At 39.4% G+C, this 15,103-nt stretch overlaps 1 pseudogene; it reads left to right on the top strand.

The window, feature by feature from the left end:
- The first annotated feature begins 4,533 nt into the window (after positions 1-4,533).
- On the top strand, positions 4,534-11,088 carry LOC113057696 (solute carrier organic anion transporter family member 1C1-like; annotated as a pseudogene).
- The last annotated feature ends 4,015 nt before the right edge of the window (positions 11,089-15,103 follow it).

The following is a 15,103-nucleotide window of genomic DNA, read 5'->3' as shown; positions in this document are numbered from 1 at the left end:
CCATCTTGGGTTGTGGCGCTGGACCGGTGGCCAATTTGGGTATTGGCACTGGGTTAGCGGCCCTCTTGTGCTGTGGCGCTGGGCTGACCGTTATCTTGTGCTGTGGTGCTGGATTGGCGGCCATCTTGGGTTGTGGTGCTGGCCCAGCAGCTTTGACATGCACAGTCCTGGGAACCTCCAGGATCTGTGACAGCCTGGAGAAATACTCCAAGAATGAGTCAGCGGCCATCTTGGGTGTAGGCTCTGAGCTGGTGGCCATCTGGTACTGTGCTGTGAGGCTGGCCTCCATCTTGCCTCGTGGTGCGGGGTTGGTGGCCATGCACCACAGCGGCGCTGGGTTGGCGGCCATCTTGTTTTGTGGTGCTGGGTTGGTGGCCATGTACCGCAGCGGTGCTTGGTTGGCGTTCATTCTGCCTCTTGGCACTGATCTAGCGGCCATCATGGGCAGTGGCGCCACCATGGCGGACGTGCGCTTCCTCTCATCTCTCCGCTCGCCATGGAGAGACGGTGGCTCTGACCCATTCCACAGGAGCCCCGAGTCAAAGGGAGGCCATGGTTGAGAGCGATGCTGAGTCTCCTCTCGACCACTGCCTCCTCGGCGACCTCCCCTGGTCCCCTGGAAAACCACCAGGCGAGTTCCCTCAAAACCGCCTCTCTTCCGCTCTGTGGCTGGGGATGAGACATGGGCAGACATACCGCTGGTTCTCGTTGTGACGGAGTCCTTCTGTCACGGCAAGGATCCAATGAAGCACGGAGATAGAACCAATTGCAGGTAAGTATCTTTTATTAAGGGATAATCCAAAAGGGGTAAACAGTCCAGGCAGGGTCAAAACCAGAGAATCCAAATCCAACATAAACATGAAAGCAAGACAAGAAGACAAGGCAAGGCAAGGCAAGGCAAGGCAAGAGTGACGGACAATGAATAACACTCGACATTAAACAAGGACTCCGTAACAAAGACTAAGACAGACTGGGTATAAATAGACAGAAGGATAATGAGGGAACAAGAGAAAGGTGGGGGACAATCAATTACACAACAAGGAGGAAGGTGACCAAATAAGGGAACAGGAAGTGATCTGGTGACAGACACCGTGAGAAGGAGGACACCTAGTGGAACCCCAGGGAACAACAACCCAGACACTGTGACAATTGTATCGTTAGAAGAGCTGATTGAGGGAGAAAGCAGTGCGGAAACGTTGATGTCTTATTCTCCTTTTGTTGATGGAGGTGTTGTGGTGGAGCCAGTAGTGGCAGAGACCGTAGCTGAATTGAGTAAGACGATATCTTTCGCATTTGTAGAACAAAACAGAGAATATGGAAATGAAGACTTGAAATTGAATGATTGTGAATTGAAAATGGAAGTTGAATCGATCTTCAAAATTCCAGTCAAGGGAAAAGAAATTGAAACAATAAAATCAATAAAAAAAAAGTAAAAAAAAGTGATGGTGAAGATGAAATCATAGCTTCGGGTGATAATTACTCTGATTATAGTGCTTCGGTGTGTTTAGAGGTTTCTGCTTGTTTCTCAAAATGATGATGTAAATGTTGTGTACAAAGCTGAGCACACTAGCCTTCAGGAAACAAAAGGGCTTAAAGGCATACAGATAGAGGATTATTTTCCTGATCGTGCACAGTTTGTCAGGGACACCAGATATTTGATGAGAGAAGGGGCTTTCTCTTGAAGTGTACAACTTATGGACGTTTGTGAACAAGTCAAAAAAAAATCTTAGAAATAAATGAATGACATGGTTAAAATCACTACAGTTGATGTTTTTGACCATATGCATAAGGTTTTTTGTTTGTTTGTTTGTTTGTTTCTTGTGGAACTTAAATATTACTCAGTTAAACATCGGAACTAAATTTAAATGGAGCTAGAGATAATAAAAAAGGATGATGTCGTATGAGTTTATAAGTCAGAAGTCTGTTGATGTCATGTTTATACAAGAAATGCATAGTGATATAAGAAATGAAGTTGACTGGAAAAGAGAGAGGGGAGGTCAATTTTTCTTATTCATAAATCCTCTATTAGTGGAGGTGTTGTAATATTATTTTCTAAAAATGTGTCTCCAGCATCTTATGAATTTGTTAAAATTGAAGAAGGTCGTTTTTTAAAAATTACAGTTAAATAAAAAAACTTTTTTTACTCTTGTTAAATATTTATGCTCCTAATAACGGAGTGGAAAAAGTTATATTTTTAAATTTAGTCAATACTACTCTGAAAAGCCTAAATACAGATGACATTTTAGTCTTAAGTGAAGATTTTAATTGATTTTAAATGATAAATTAGATAAATTAGAACCACATGTTGAATCTCAAGGGGTTATTGTTTCATCTTATTTTAATTTTCTGTTTTACAATTTCTTGAGTTTTATACATTTCGCCATATAAACACTTGGCACAATTGGGCACATTTTGCAAGCTGTACTGTAATGGTTGATCTACAATTGGGTTAAAGGTTTACTCAGTGCTAGTTCATGTCAAAATGTAAATATAAATATAAAGTCACATTTAGAGATTGCTCATTTGGGAATATTTCTGCATTTAAGTGCCTCCTCTCCTTGTAAAGGAACCTCTGGACATGTGAGTTTTTTGTTATTGTTAAAATATTATATTTTAATGTTTGTTTGCTTTTTATTACAATGTATTTTTCTTTTGGACCACCTCTGAAGTGAATACATTGGCACATTGGGATATATATATATATATACAGAGAGAGAGAGAGAGCACACAAGGGCAGAAGAGCAGAAGACTATGGGGAACTAGAGGCCTAGGGAGATCTGATGGAATCTGAGGACTTGCAGGTGGCTTAGGAAAACCCAGTGGAACAACCAAACCCAGATAGGCCATGAAACTAGGATGATTCATTGATTTTGTCTGTGTGAGCAATGAAAGAGAAGACTTAGGAAGATTTGAACAGGAGAGTAAGGGGCCGTTCACATATCATGTCTTTTGCATGCTCAAGTTTGTTATTTCCAAAGTAGGCGCGCGGTATGCACGCTCATAATGGAAGCGACGCGGTCACGACGCGCACGCGGTGTGACGTGCCCGTTTTTCCAAGCGCATCCGCACCACATCGAGTTAAAAACATTTCAACTTTTCAGAATGCCGCAAGCGCACCGCGGGTCATGTGACAAGAACTAACCAATCAGCTTCATCCTTTCCCGTAACAACGTTGAAAGCTCAGCCAAGATGAAGGAACAGCTGATCATAGTTGTATATGGATTTCCATTTTGAAATAAATTTAGTAGCAGAGCTACTGCAAGCGATTTTTAGAGCTGCAAATCCATTTATCCTTTGCTGAAATTTCCGCGTCTTCATGGAGAGAGCACGTCATGGTTGCTTAGCAAAGGCAGACGCCTCAGGGGCGCAACTGTCCGAGTGATTAGAACCACATGTTGAATCTCAAGGGGTTATTGTTTCATCTTATTTTAATTGTCTGTTTTACAATTTCTTGAGTTTTATACATTTCGCCATATAAACACTTGGAAAAAAATGGGCACATTTTGCAAGCTGTACTGTAATGGTTGATCTACAATTGGGTTAAAGGTTTACTCAGTGCTAGTTAATGTCAAAATGTAAATATAAATATAAAGTCACATTTAGAGATTGCTCATTTGGGAATATTTCTGCATTTAAGTGCCTCCTCTGCTTGTAAAGGAACCTCTGGACATGTGAGTTTTTTGTTATTGTTAAAATATTATATTTTAATGTTTGTTTGCTTTTTATTACAATGTATTTTTCTTTTGGACCACCTCTGAAGTGAATACATTGGCATATTGGGATATATATATATATATATATATATATATAGAGAGAGAGAGAGAGAGAGAGAGAGAGAGAGAGAGAGAGAGAGAGAGAGAGAGAGACATTAAATTAAACACCAAGGAAGTTTAACATAGCAACAAAATTGTTCACAGTTCATCATGACAGTGGAAGACAATCCAGACAGGTTCACTGAGCCCAGAACAATTGAGTACCCAGGTCGCAATCAGAAAACACCTCAAACTAAATACTGTTCTCCAACTCTAAAGGCAAGAGTCATTTTTTTTTTACATTATGCCACAATCTAAGTTTGACTAAACCACTATTAGCTGATAATTTGATTTGAAATAATGGCTATAGCTAAATATTTCTGACAAATACTATGATAAATTCTGATGTAACAACAACAACAAGACTAAGAAATACTGACTTAAACTCTCTTCTGCCCTTGTGTCTGCAAAGATCTTTATTGTTTTACTTGCCTTCTGTTATTTCACAAAATCCATGACGGGTGCTTACACCAAAAGTACCATCACTCAGATTGAGAGGCATTATTGTAGGCATTATTGACGGCAGCTTTGAAATGGGTGAATGGTGATGTGTTGAGCTCCAGTGAGAAATGACGGATGGGATTCAGCCATTAGAGCACTTATACCAGTGAGTCACACCACCAATGCTATAATGTGACGGAAAGGCTGTCCATACTTTAAAAATGGGATATTTGATTGATGGTATGCTTTGAAACGAAATAAAATTAAATAACGTAACATTTGTTTGCAGGTAATCTGTTGGTCATTACTGTTGTAAGCTACTTTGGCGTTAAGTTTCACAGGCCCAAGATCATTGGAGCAGGGGTCCTGTTGATGGGTGTTGGGACACTATTAATGGCTTTACCTCACTTCATAATGAGCCAGTGAGTAACATTTATCAGTCAAACAATGTCCACAATGAAGAATAGGAAAGATCCCTAAAACATCTAACTTAAAACGTGCAAATCCCTTAGAAATGTTAGTTTTGTATTCATGTTTAGTTTCACATGGTTTTGAAAAACTTTTATAACATTTGCAAAAAAAAAAAAATCCTGCATAAGGACTTTTAAAAAGTCTCTTGATGCTGTAGACTCTCATTCTCTAGTTCTATCACCCTGGTATCTTGATTATATGCCACCCAAATAAAATTTAATTCAGATACTAAAAACATGTCCATCATAAAATAGATATTTTTTTCTCTTTTTAGGCAATAGGTATAGATAATATGTAGTTCTGTATTTTTTTTCTCTGTTTTTCTGACAGATACAAGTACGACACAGCTGCCGCCCACAGTAATGATGCTGATAATTTCTCAGTGAGCTCCACATGCTCATCTGAAAACCAGAGTACTGTTCAACAGCTTGTTTCCGGTAATATGTGGTGAATTTGTGAGAAAGCATGTGGGATATTTTAAGTGGAAAATGTAGTAAAATACCTAACAGGGCACATTATATGGATTGCATAGGATGTCGAAAAGGGGAAGGGGAAAGCTCACCCACGTGGGTGATTGCACTGTTTGGAAACATTTTGCGTGGCATTGGGGAAGCCAGCATCGGCCCTCTGGGAATGTCATTCATAGATGATTATTCACGACCAGAAAACTCTGCATTTTATATCGGTGAGAAAAAAAAAATGTAAAGAAATAAAATAAATTAAATATATATATATATATATATATATATATATATATATATATATATATATATATATATTAGTGGTGGGCCATTATCAGCATTAAACCTGTGTGCATGCCTACTGTGAAATTACCACATCAAACGTGACGTGCCAACATGGATACAATAAAACAAAAAAAAAACCTTCCCAATGGAAGCCTTGACAAGACGCATGCATGTTTCACACATACTCCATCTGCAGTGCGTCTGCAGTCCGTGTGCGTTTTGTATGTGGTGCAGAAGCAGCACCCACTTCACACAGGACACGTGTGCAGTCCGCTACTCGGTACGTTAACGATCGCTGCACTGCTGCAGACGCAAAGCTCCTGGAATACACTGACGGACCGCAACTGTGTGAATGCTGGAATCCGATAACATGGGTGCGTAAAAAAATACGCATTGCAGACGGATTATGTGTGAAACAGGCGTAAGGTTGTTTGCGCCTTGTGCAATGTGGAATTCGTTTACAGCTTCTTCAAGCTGCAGTTTGTGATGCATTTTGGAAACAGAAGATGAGCCCCTGGTCTAATGCACCACCTGTTTTGAGAAACCCATTCTCAAAGACTTAATGTTACTTTTAGTCATTATTTTATTTGGGTAGCACACATATTCTGAATGCCTTCGGCAGAATTCAAATGAGCCATTTTAATCTAGATTAATCTAGATTAATTCCAAGATTACAGTGAGAATAACCTAGATTAAAAAAAATAATAATCTATGCCCCCCACTAATATATATATATATATATATATATATATATATATATATATATATATATATATATATATATATATATATATATATAATTATTATTATTATTATTATTATTATTATTTATTTATTTATTTATTTTTTTTTTTTTTAAATGACCCATGTTTGTCATGTGATTTATTTTATTTTGTTATCTTTGTCGGTAGGTTGTCTGCACACACTCGGAGTGATTGGACCAATTTTTGGTTACTCACATGGGTCTCTCTGTGCTAGTCTCTATGTGGACATTGGCTTAGTGAATCAAGGTGAGTTAAATTTTTATAATGCCAAAAAAAAACAAAAATATTACTTTCTTTACTATGGCATGCACCATGGTAGGACTTACATAAAGTACCAGAGTTCCATGTAAATACCATGGTACATTTATATAGTAATGGACCAGGGCAGGGTCAAAGAGTCTGTTGGGTCTGGATCATAGGACTACACTGTTTAGCACCAGTGGAGCAGAAGACGATGGGGAACTAGAGGCCTAGGGAGATCTGATGGAATCTGAGGACTTGCAGGTGGCTTAGGAAAGCCCAGTGGAACAACCAAACCCAGATAGGCCATGAAACTAGGATGATTCATTGATTTTGTCTGTGTGAGCAATGAAAGAGAAGACTTAGGAAGATTTGAACAGGAGAGTAAGGGGCCATTCACTTATCATTTCTTTTACGTGCTCAAGTTTGTTATTTCCAATGTAGGCGCCCGGTATGCACGCTCATAATGGAAGCGACGCGGTCACGACGCGCACACGGTGTGACGTGCCCGTTTTTCCAAGCGCATCCGCACCGCATCGAGTTAAAAACATTTAAACTTTTCAGAATGCCGCAAGCGCACCGCGGGTCATGTGACAAGAACTAACCAATCAGCTTCATCCTTTCCCGTAACAACGTTGAAAGCTCAGCCAAGATGAAGGAACAGCTGATCATAGTTGTATATGGATTGCCATTTTGAAATAAATTAAGTAGCAGAGCTACTGCAAGCGATTTTTAGAGCTTCAAATCCATTTATCCTTTGCTGAAATTTCCGCGTTTTTATGGAGAGAGCACGTCATGGTTGCTTAACAAAGGCAGACCCCTCAGGGGCGCAACTGTCCGAGCGCTTTGGAAAGAAGGAGAAAGCGGCGCGCCTAGTGTTTTCCACGCGTTTTTAGGCAGGATTGTCTTGGGAGTCAGCAGAAACCGAATTGGGGAAGTATAGCACATGAGGCCTTAGAGCTGAAGGGACTTGGAGTGTGGAAGGAACCAGTACAAAGATGGAACCATGTGAAACCAGAGGGAAGAGTAGAGAGCCAATGTAAAGAGTGACTTTGAGGAGTTGATGGATGAAATGTCATAGAGAAGCTGGTGGAATAATTCATCTTTGGTCTTTGTGGTCAAAATGAAAGGTTCAATGGATCCTATGGTTACAAGAAAGAATATCTCACAAGCCGCTTCAATGGCTGGAAAAGGGTACTTTAGGAAGACCTCACTGGCAGAAAAGAAGGAAATATGATTTTATGTTGAAATATGTTTTTTAGAGAAAGAGATGGCCAGGACAAAGATCAGGACACTGTTTATGTTTGAGAAGAAGGAGGATGTGTTGTTTAGATCCTGCTGGTTTCTTGTTAAAGGCCTAGTATTCACTCAGCTTTATTGTTTAATAATTGCAAATTATTATAGTGAACAGGTTATTATAATAACAAAAGAACCTGAAAGAACTAATGGGATTGGAGGACAGCCAGTATGGGAACCACACATATAGACAACAGATGCAGATAAAGAGTCTTTTTCAAAGAAGGAAGACTAAGGGACCCACTTTATATTAAGTACTATGTACTTACATTTTAATTAATAATTTAATACAATGTACTTATTGTGTACATACATGTTTTTACATTGTACTTATATATTTTTTTAAAACAACATGTAATTACAACTGTATTTAATTTCTGTAATTACATTTATAATTACACTGTTGACCCATACTTTACACCTTAACCCACCCTTAAACTTACCCATACCTCCAACCCTCTCCCTAACCTTACCCCTATCCCACCTCAATAGCAGCAAAAGTGTTTTACAATACAATGTGAACACAGTAAGTACATTGTACATATTTTTTATGTAAGTACATAGTAGTTAAGGCCACCTAATATAAAGTGGGACCAGACTAAGATTTACAGAAGGTAAGTAACTCTACTAAGAGCAGAGATGTTCATGTGTTCTTTGATCAAATATCTCATTTTAATTGTGGTAAGTATACATATTGTTCTTGATAGCAGATGTAATTGAATAGAGGTGTGAGTGATCTGTAGTTTGGGGAAAGTGGGAGAAGAGAAATTATATATATAGTTTATTTGACTATTTTCTTCTCATTTTCAGAGAGTGTGACCATTACCCCTCAGGACTCTCGCTGGGTTGGGGCCTGGTGGTTGGGCTATGTGGTTTGTGGGCTGTTGACTCTTCTTGCTGCTTTGCCTATCTGGTTCCTGCCAAGAGCTCTGCCTGAAAACCCCCAAACCTCTAAACTAGTTAACCCCTCAAACCAACACAAACATACACTCAGCATTACAGAGATAGCCAAAGGTATGTCAACCATCCACTGAGTACTCTGGGTTCGGGTCATTTCCGAGCACGGAGCCCTTCCCCAGTCAGCACGGCAAATATGCATTACTATACTTCAGCTAATAATATGTAAATGTGAACTTGTGAAAGACAATTGGTATGATGAGGTTGATGTTAATGATAATTATGATGGTGATTATTAATTACAAAGTGTCATGTTTGTTTAAAATTACAAGATGCTTGTTTTATAGATTTTGGCCCATCTCTAAAGCGTCTTCTCACCAATGGGATCTATCTCCTGTACCTGGTTTACAGTGTAATGACATTCAATGTCTTTACCATTGTCATAACATACACACCAAAATATTTGGAGCAGCAGTTTGGACAAAGTGCATCTAAGACCAATTTTCTCATAGGTAACAGCTTCCATATATGAAGAGTCCCAATGCAAAAGACTCTAAAAGCCATCTTGGTTAAAAATTAGATAATGATATTGCTCTCAACAGATGGTACATGATCATCAAGGACTTTCACTAAATCCCAGCCTCAACCCATTTAGAAGTACCAGTACAGTACACAGAAACCTATACATAGTTCCACGATAGAAATGCATATACAGAAAAACATCAGATGCACTACTCTTCATATATATATATTAATATTTTTGCTGGTTGTTTAAGCTAGCTGTGCTTATATGTACAGGAATGACGTCTATTCCAGCAGTGGCTCTGGGTATGTTCCTAAGTGGTTGGATTATGAAGAGGTTTAAACTGAGTCTGCTAGGATCTACAAGACTGATGTTCTTCTCCTCTGTAACCGCATTGGTTTGCACCATGCCTTACTTTGCTCTCACCTGTGAAAACATAGATGTCGCTGGGGTCACAGTGTCCTATCAAGGGTATTTTGTATTTACAATTACACTAATCATATAAATCTCATTGCATCATGGAGAAAATACACTTTATGTCCATTCAATCTGTCCATTTTCCAAATTAATTGTCCTACCAATGGTCTAAGGTAAATATAGTAAGATAAAATAAATTGTTGATGTGGCAGATCTATTGAAGTGCAAGATATAAGCCATGATGTACTCACTTCATGCAATGCTGACTGTGGGTGTTCTGACTTCCAATGGGATCCAGTGTGTGGACAGAATGGAGTGACCTACATCTCTCCATGTCATGCTGGCTGCAATTCCACTCGGGGCTCATGGCAGAATATTGTAAACAACCACTTTTAACTCTTGACCACATATTCGTTGTCACATATTTTTATTTTATTTCTTTACTTAATTTTACTTGTTTGTCAGACATTCCATGGCTGTACATGTATCCAGAGCTGGGGACTGACTTCTGGGAACTCCTCTGCATTTATCTGGCACTGCAGTCTCTCGCCTTGTTTGTGTACTCTCTGTGCACCGTTCCCTTCTTTCTCATCTCATTGAGGTTTGGTTTAGTTTGTTTCCATCATATTGTCAGGCAGATGCTCCATTAGCTTGTTCCATATTTTCAGTTAAAAAAAAAAAACGCTGTGAATTGGTTCATTGTAAGAGTCAAGGTTGGTAACCCTATTCACAATGCATTAAGGCCAGAAACTTCATACAAAATTTGTGGATTTGAAATGGTTTGTGAGATTGTAATTTATAAAAGATTAATTAAAATAATAATAATAATAATAATAATAATAATAATAATAATAATAATAATGCTGTATAAAATATGTTTTTACAGGATTGTGGATCCTGTGCTGAAGTCTCTCTCAGTGGGTGTATTTCTATTAGTTTTAAGAGTTTTTGGTAGGTTTTTGTTTAGAATTGCTTATGTTTTTATGAGGAAAAAGTAAAAATTATTTCACATATGTTTATATTTTTTGTGTATTAAACACACATTAAGCCACTGCATTGTTTTTAATGTAATTTCCCTGTTTTAAAGGTGGTATTCCTGCTCCCATTTGCTTTGGTTCTCTTATTGACTCAACCTGTCTGAAATGGGGCCAGAAGAAATGTGGTGGAAGAAGTGCATGCAGAATGTATGACACTGAAACTTTTAGGTCAGCAGGTCTGGCAGGAGTATTCTATGTAGCCCTAATTTGAATGCAAAGAAACCTTGCTTAATGTATAATAAACTGTAATTTGACCCCATCAGGTACCTATTTCTGGATGGATTATCACCATACAGATTAAGAGGAAAGTACAGAACCATAAGCAAATATCCAAGGACGAAGAACTACAACACCCTGAGCTATGTGATCCAGAATAGAGGACTCTAAAATAATGTTCTGCATCAAACACACACACACGCACACACGCACACACACATACACACACACACACACACACACACTATATGTATATATATATATATATATATATATATATATATATATATATATGTCCATATTGGCACATGGTGATTTCCCTCACCAATACATAAATATTTTGATACAGCATGTCATTACTGTGTTGCATTGATTAATATTCATAAAATAATAATAATAATAAAAATAATAATGGTATAATGTATTAGTGTGATCAGTTGCTTCATTGATGATGTGTTATGAATCAAATAATGATCAAAGGTTTTTTGTTTTGTTTGTTTTTTTAAGTGTGTTTTTTATCAAAGTACTCAGAATTGGGATTTTTGCATTTCTAATACAATTAAAATAAAAATAAAAAGGCAGCAGGTGCAACACATACCAGCTTTTCACTTCGGAGCTGAGTATCAACATTGTTCTGCTTCTACCAAACTGCTTCATGTGTGATGAGTTCAGCACACTCTAGGCAGCTTCTTGTGTTGGCAGATAGCACTTCAGAGGAGGTCATTCCTGTGTCGAGTGGATTGAGCACTTCAGGCTGCACTACCCCCTGTTCTGCTGCAAACGACCATTTCCCCTGTTTGTCTTAGCACCTAAAAGAGCATTTCCCTGAAAGAGCCTATTTATCTAATAGAGCTTGCACGGGTGTGTCTTTGTAAAGACGATAGATCGTATTTTTAGAGGATGCCATTTCACCCTTGCGATTCTGGTTGCTGTTGTTACCTGTTGCAGGGCGATGGTCATGATCACTGCCTTACATGTCTGGGTATTAAACACGCTGAGGTGGCGTTCACAGTTAAGTCATGTTAATCATTGCGCGATCATTTGCTGTTTACCGTTCAAGATGTTAACGCAGAAATGCATCTTCGGGTGCATCTGTCCTCGAGATTTACATGGACATTTACATGCTTGATCCTTCCTCACAGCAGACCATTTCTGCACTTTGTGTTTGAGGGACATGCATATCAGTACAATGTAGGTGGAAGCATGGCACTCACCGGGTAGCATACATCAACCGACAATGTTGTCTGAGCTCTCACCATATGTCACAACTCACCTGCCACCTCCTCCTTTGGAGTCACAAAGTTTGTGCCATTGAATGGTGTTCTTCTTATTGAACACCCGGAGATGCCCGATCAGTGTTGTGCTTTTCTTTTTGCACCAAGGGTTGGAGCAAAGGCTGTTTCCCTCCACCCTTAAGGTCTATGTCACTGTGATTGCTGCATTGCTGCATCACCCGTGGAAGGGAAATCAATATGTAAGCATGACCATGTCATCAGGTACCTTACGGGGTATGAAGGTTAAATCCTCCCCAGCCCCCCTCCATACCCTCTTTGGAGCTGTATCTAGTGCTAAATCTCTACAGCGGGCCCATTTGAGCCTTTGCAGTCAGTTAAACGAAAGATTATTTCATTGAAAACTCTGCTCCTGCTTGTACTGGTCTCCATCAAAAGGGTAAGGGACCTGCACACATTTTCAGTAGACATTTCATGCCTAGAGTTTGGGCCAACTATTTGGGCTATGTGGGCACTACTCCCTTAAGGCATCAAGTGGTGTGCCTGCAAGCATTGCCACTGGAGACAGACCCAGCCCTTGCTTGCTCTGTCTCGTCCGAACCATAGACCAGTAGACCAGTGTCCGTAGACCAGACACAGAGGCCAGCAGAAGGGGAAGGTTATCTCTAAGCAGAGAATGGCCCACAGTGTGTGCCCTGCCCATTCTGGTTACGCTCACTCTACTAGAAGTGTTGCATCCTTCTGGGCACTGGCTTGTGTCACCTCAAGGACAGATATTTGTAGAGCTGCGAGCTGGGCGACCCCCAACACATTCACTAGATTCTATATCCTTCATTTGGAGCCGGCATACTCTTGTGTTCTAACCTCAAATGGGTAGAGGCACTGAGGGTCACCGGTTAGTGTTGATTTGCCATAGCTGCTCCAGAGTGTCTGTATTATAGACCCTGTCGAGCTCCTCCATCTCCTTGGCAGCCAGAGGTGGCGGAACGTCCAGCACCAGGCATTCACTCGTTAAATCCTTGAGATCTGGTAGAAGGCTGTGTTCCATATGTGAGACCTAAGTGGATACCATATGTGTAAAGTTCACGGTATAACCTCAGAGCCCGGCAGACTTCTGCCATTTCCAAGAAGGTTACAATCAAATCCAGTCTACTATATTCACCTAAACGGATGTTCATATGTGTGTTTGCTTCCAAAATCCTCTTTTGGGAAGGATGGGCTTCCGCAACGTGCATGTTCTAAGTGGAACGGGTAAGCTTTCCCAGTGTTATCCAATCTCACTGAGTGAGTAGTGCTACGGTCTTGCGATCCCTGGCGTACAGCAAAAAGGGGCGTAGGCGGATTGTACAGGGCACTGGATGGTGCAGCACCAATGTAGCATTGGTAGAGGATCCCAATTCGTCAGTCACCGATGTTACATCTAGAGTGTAGATGCACCATCTTTGATGTTTCAGTTGTAAAATTGTTTAAGAATACAATTTACAAATCTTCAGACAATTAACATATGTTATTAATAATAATAATAAGGAGAAGAAGAATTAACATTTGTCATTATGAATAATAATAATAATAAGAAGAAGAATTTAACCCCTGAGGGGGAAAAATACATATTCCAACTTATCCAATAAGCTTAATATGAGGAACAAGAGATTCTTAGTGATCAAGGGCTCAGGGTATTCCATTTAAACCTATTGCTCAGGTTCCGTTGAAGTGACTCACACAAAATAAACAGTGACGTACATCCGAGTCCACAAGATGAAGCAAAGTTGGTAACAGAAGGCCATGTAAAATTTGAAGTGGAACCCAGCCGTAAGTGCCACATATTTACGGCTAATTACTTGTTAAGTAGGCCTACTTGTAGCTGTAATTCTTGCCTCTTTAATTACCAGCCCAAACTAAACATGTGATCTGAAACTCCTCTTGAATGTGTTCTGTAAAAATAAATACATAGGATACATGTTTAGAAACAATATGAGGGTGGGGAAATGTTGACAGGTTTTCATTTTTAGATGAATTATCCCTTTATTGATTTTCATTATCGCTGGAAGCAATTTTTGTCATGCATATGTTTAACAGCCTCTACTAACACAACAATACAGCTCTCAGTCATTACCAAAGGCATTTAGGACCATCTAGGAATGCTATATTAAGTCCATGTTTCTATTCCTGATTGAAAATGACAGATGTGACCTTGACTGACTCATCAGTGAGAGTTGTTGAGAGGTAATGAAGAGGATGTGTTCATCATCATAAGTACCCATCTCATTAGCAGGGAGGCAAATGCCCTATTAGCTTTTTGGGTAACATTTCACTAAGCGGACAGACTAGGGTCAAAGTTGATAAACACTTTGGATTTAACTGGCACACAGAGGAGCACTGTTAGCAACTATGAGTGGGACCTTTACCAATATACAGGTCCTTCTAAAAAAATTAGCATACTGTGATAAAAGTTCATTATTTTCCATAATGTAATGATAAAAATTAAACTTTCATATATTTTAGATTCATTGCACACCAACTGAAATATTTCAGGTCTTTTATTGTTTTAATACTGATGATTTTGGCATGGAGCTCATGAAAACTCAAAATTTCAAAAAGATTTGCATATTTCATCCGACCAATAAAAGAAAAGTGTTTTTAATACAAAAAAAGTCAACCTTCAAACAATTATGTTCAGTTATGCACTCAATACTTGGTCGGGAATCCTTTTGCAGAAATGACTGCTTCAATGCGGCGTGGCATGGAGGCAATCAGCCTGTGGCACTGCTGAGGTGTTATGGAGGCCCAGGATGCTTCGATAGTGGCCTTAAACTCCTCCAGTGTTGGGTCTTGCAAAATCTTCATCTCCATAAAGCTTTTCAGCAGATGGAAGCATGAAATGCTCCAAAATCTCCTGATAGCTAGCTGGATTGACCCTGCCCTTGATAAAACACAATGGACCAGCAGCTGACATGGCACCCCAGACCATCACTGACTGTGGGTACTTGACACTGGACTTCAGGCATTTTGGC

This window comes from Carassius auratus, chromosome 4 (genome assembly GCF_003368295.1).
Source record: "Carassius auratus strain Wakin chromosome 4, ASM336829v1, whole genome shotgun sequence".
NCBI lineage: Eukaryota > Metazoa > Chordata > Actinopteri > Cypriniformes > Cyprinidae > Carassius > Carassius auratus.
Note: the sequence above shows the minus strand (reverse complement) of the source record. Positions and strands in the feature narration are given on the sequence as shown.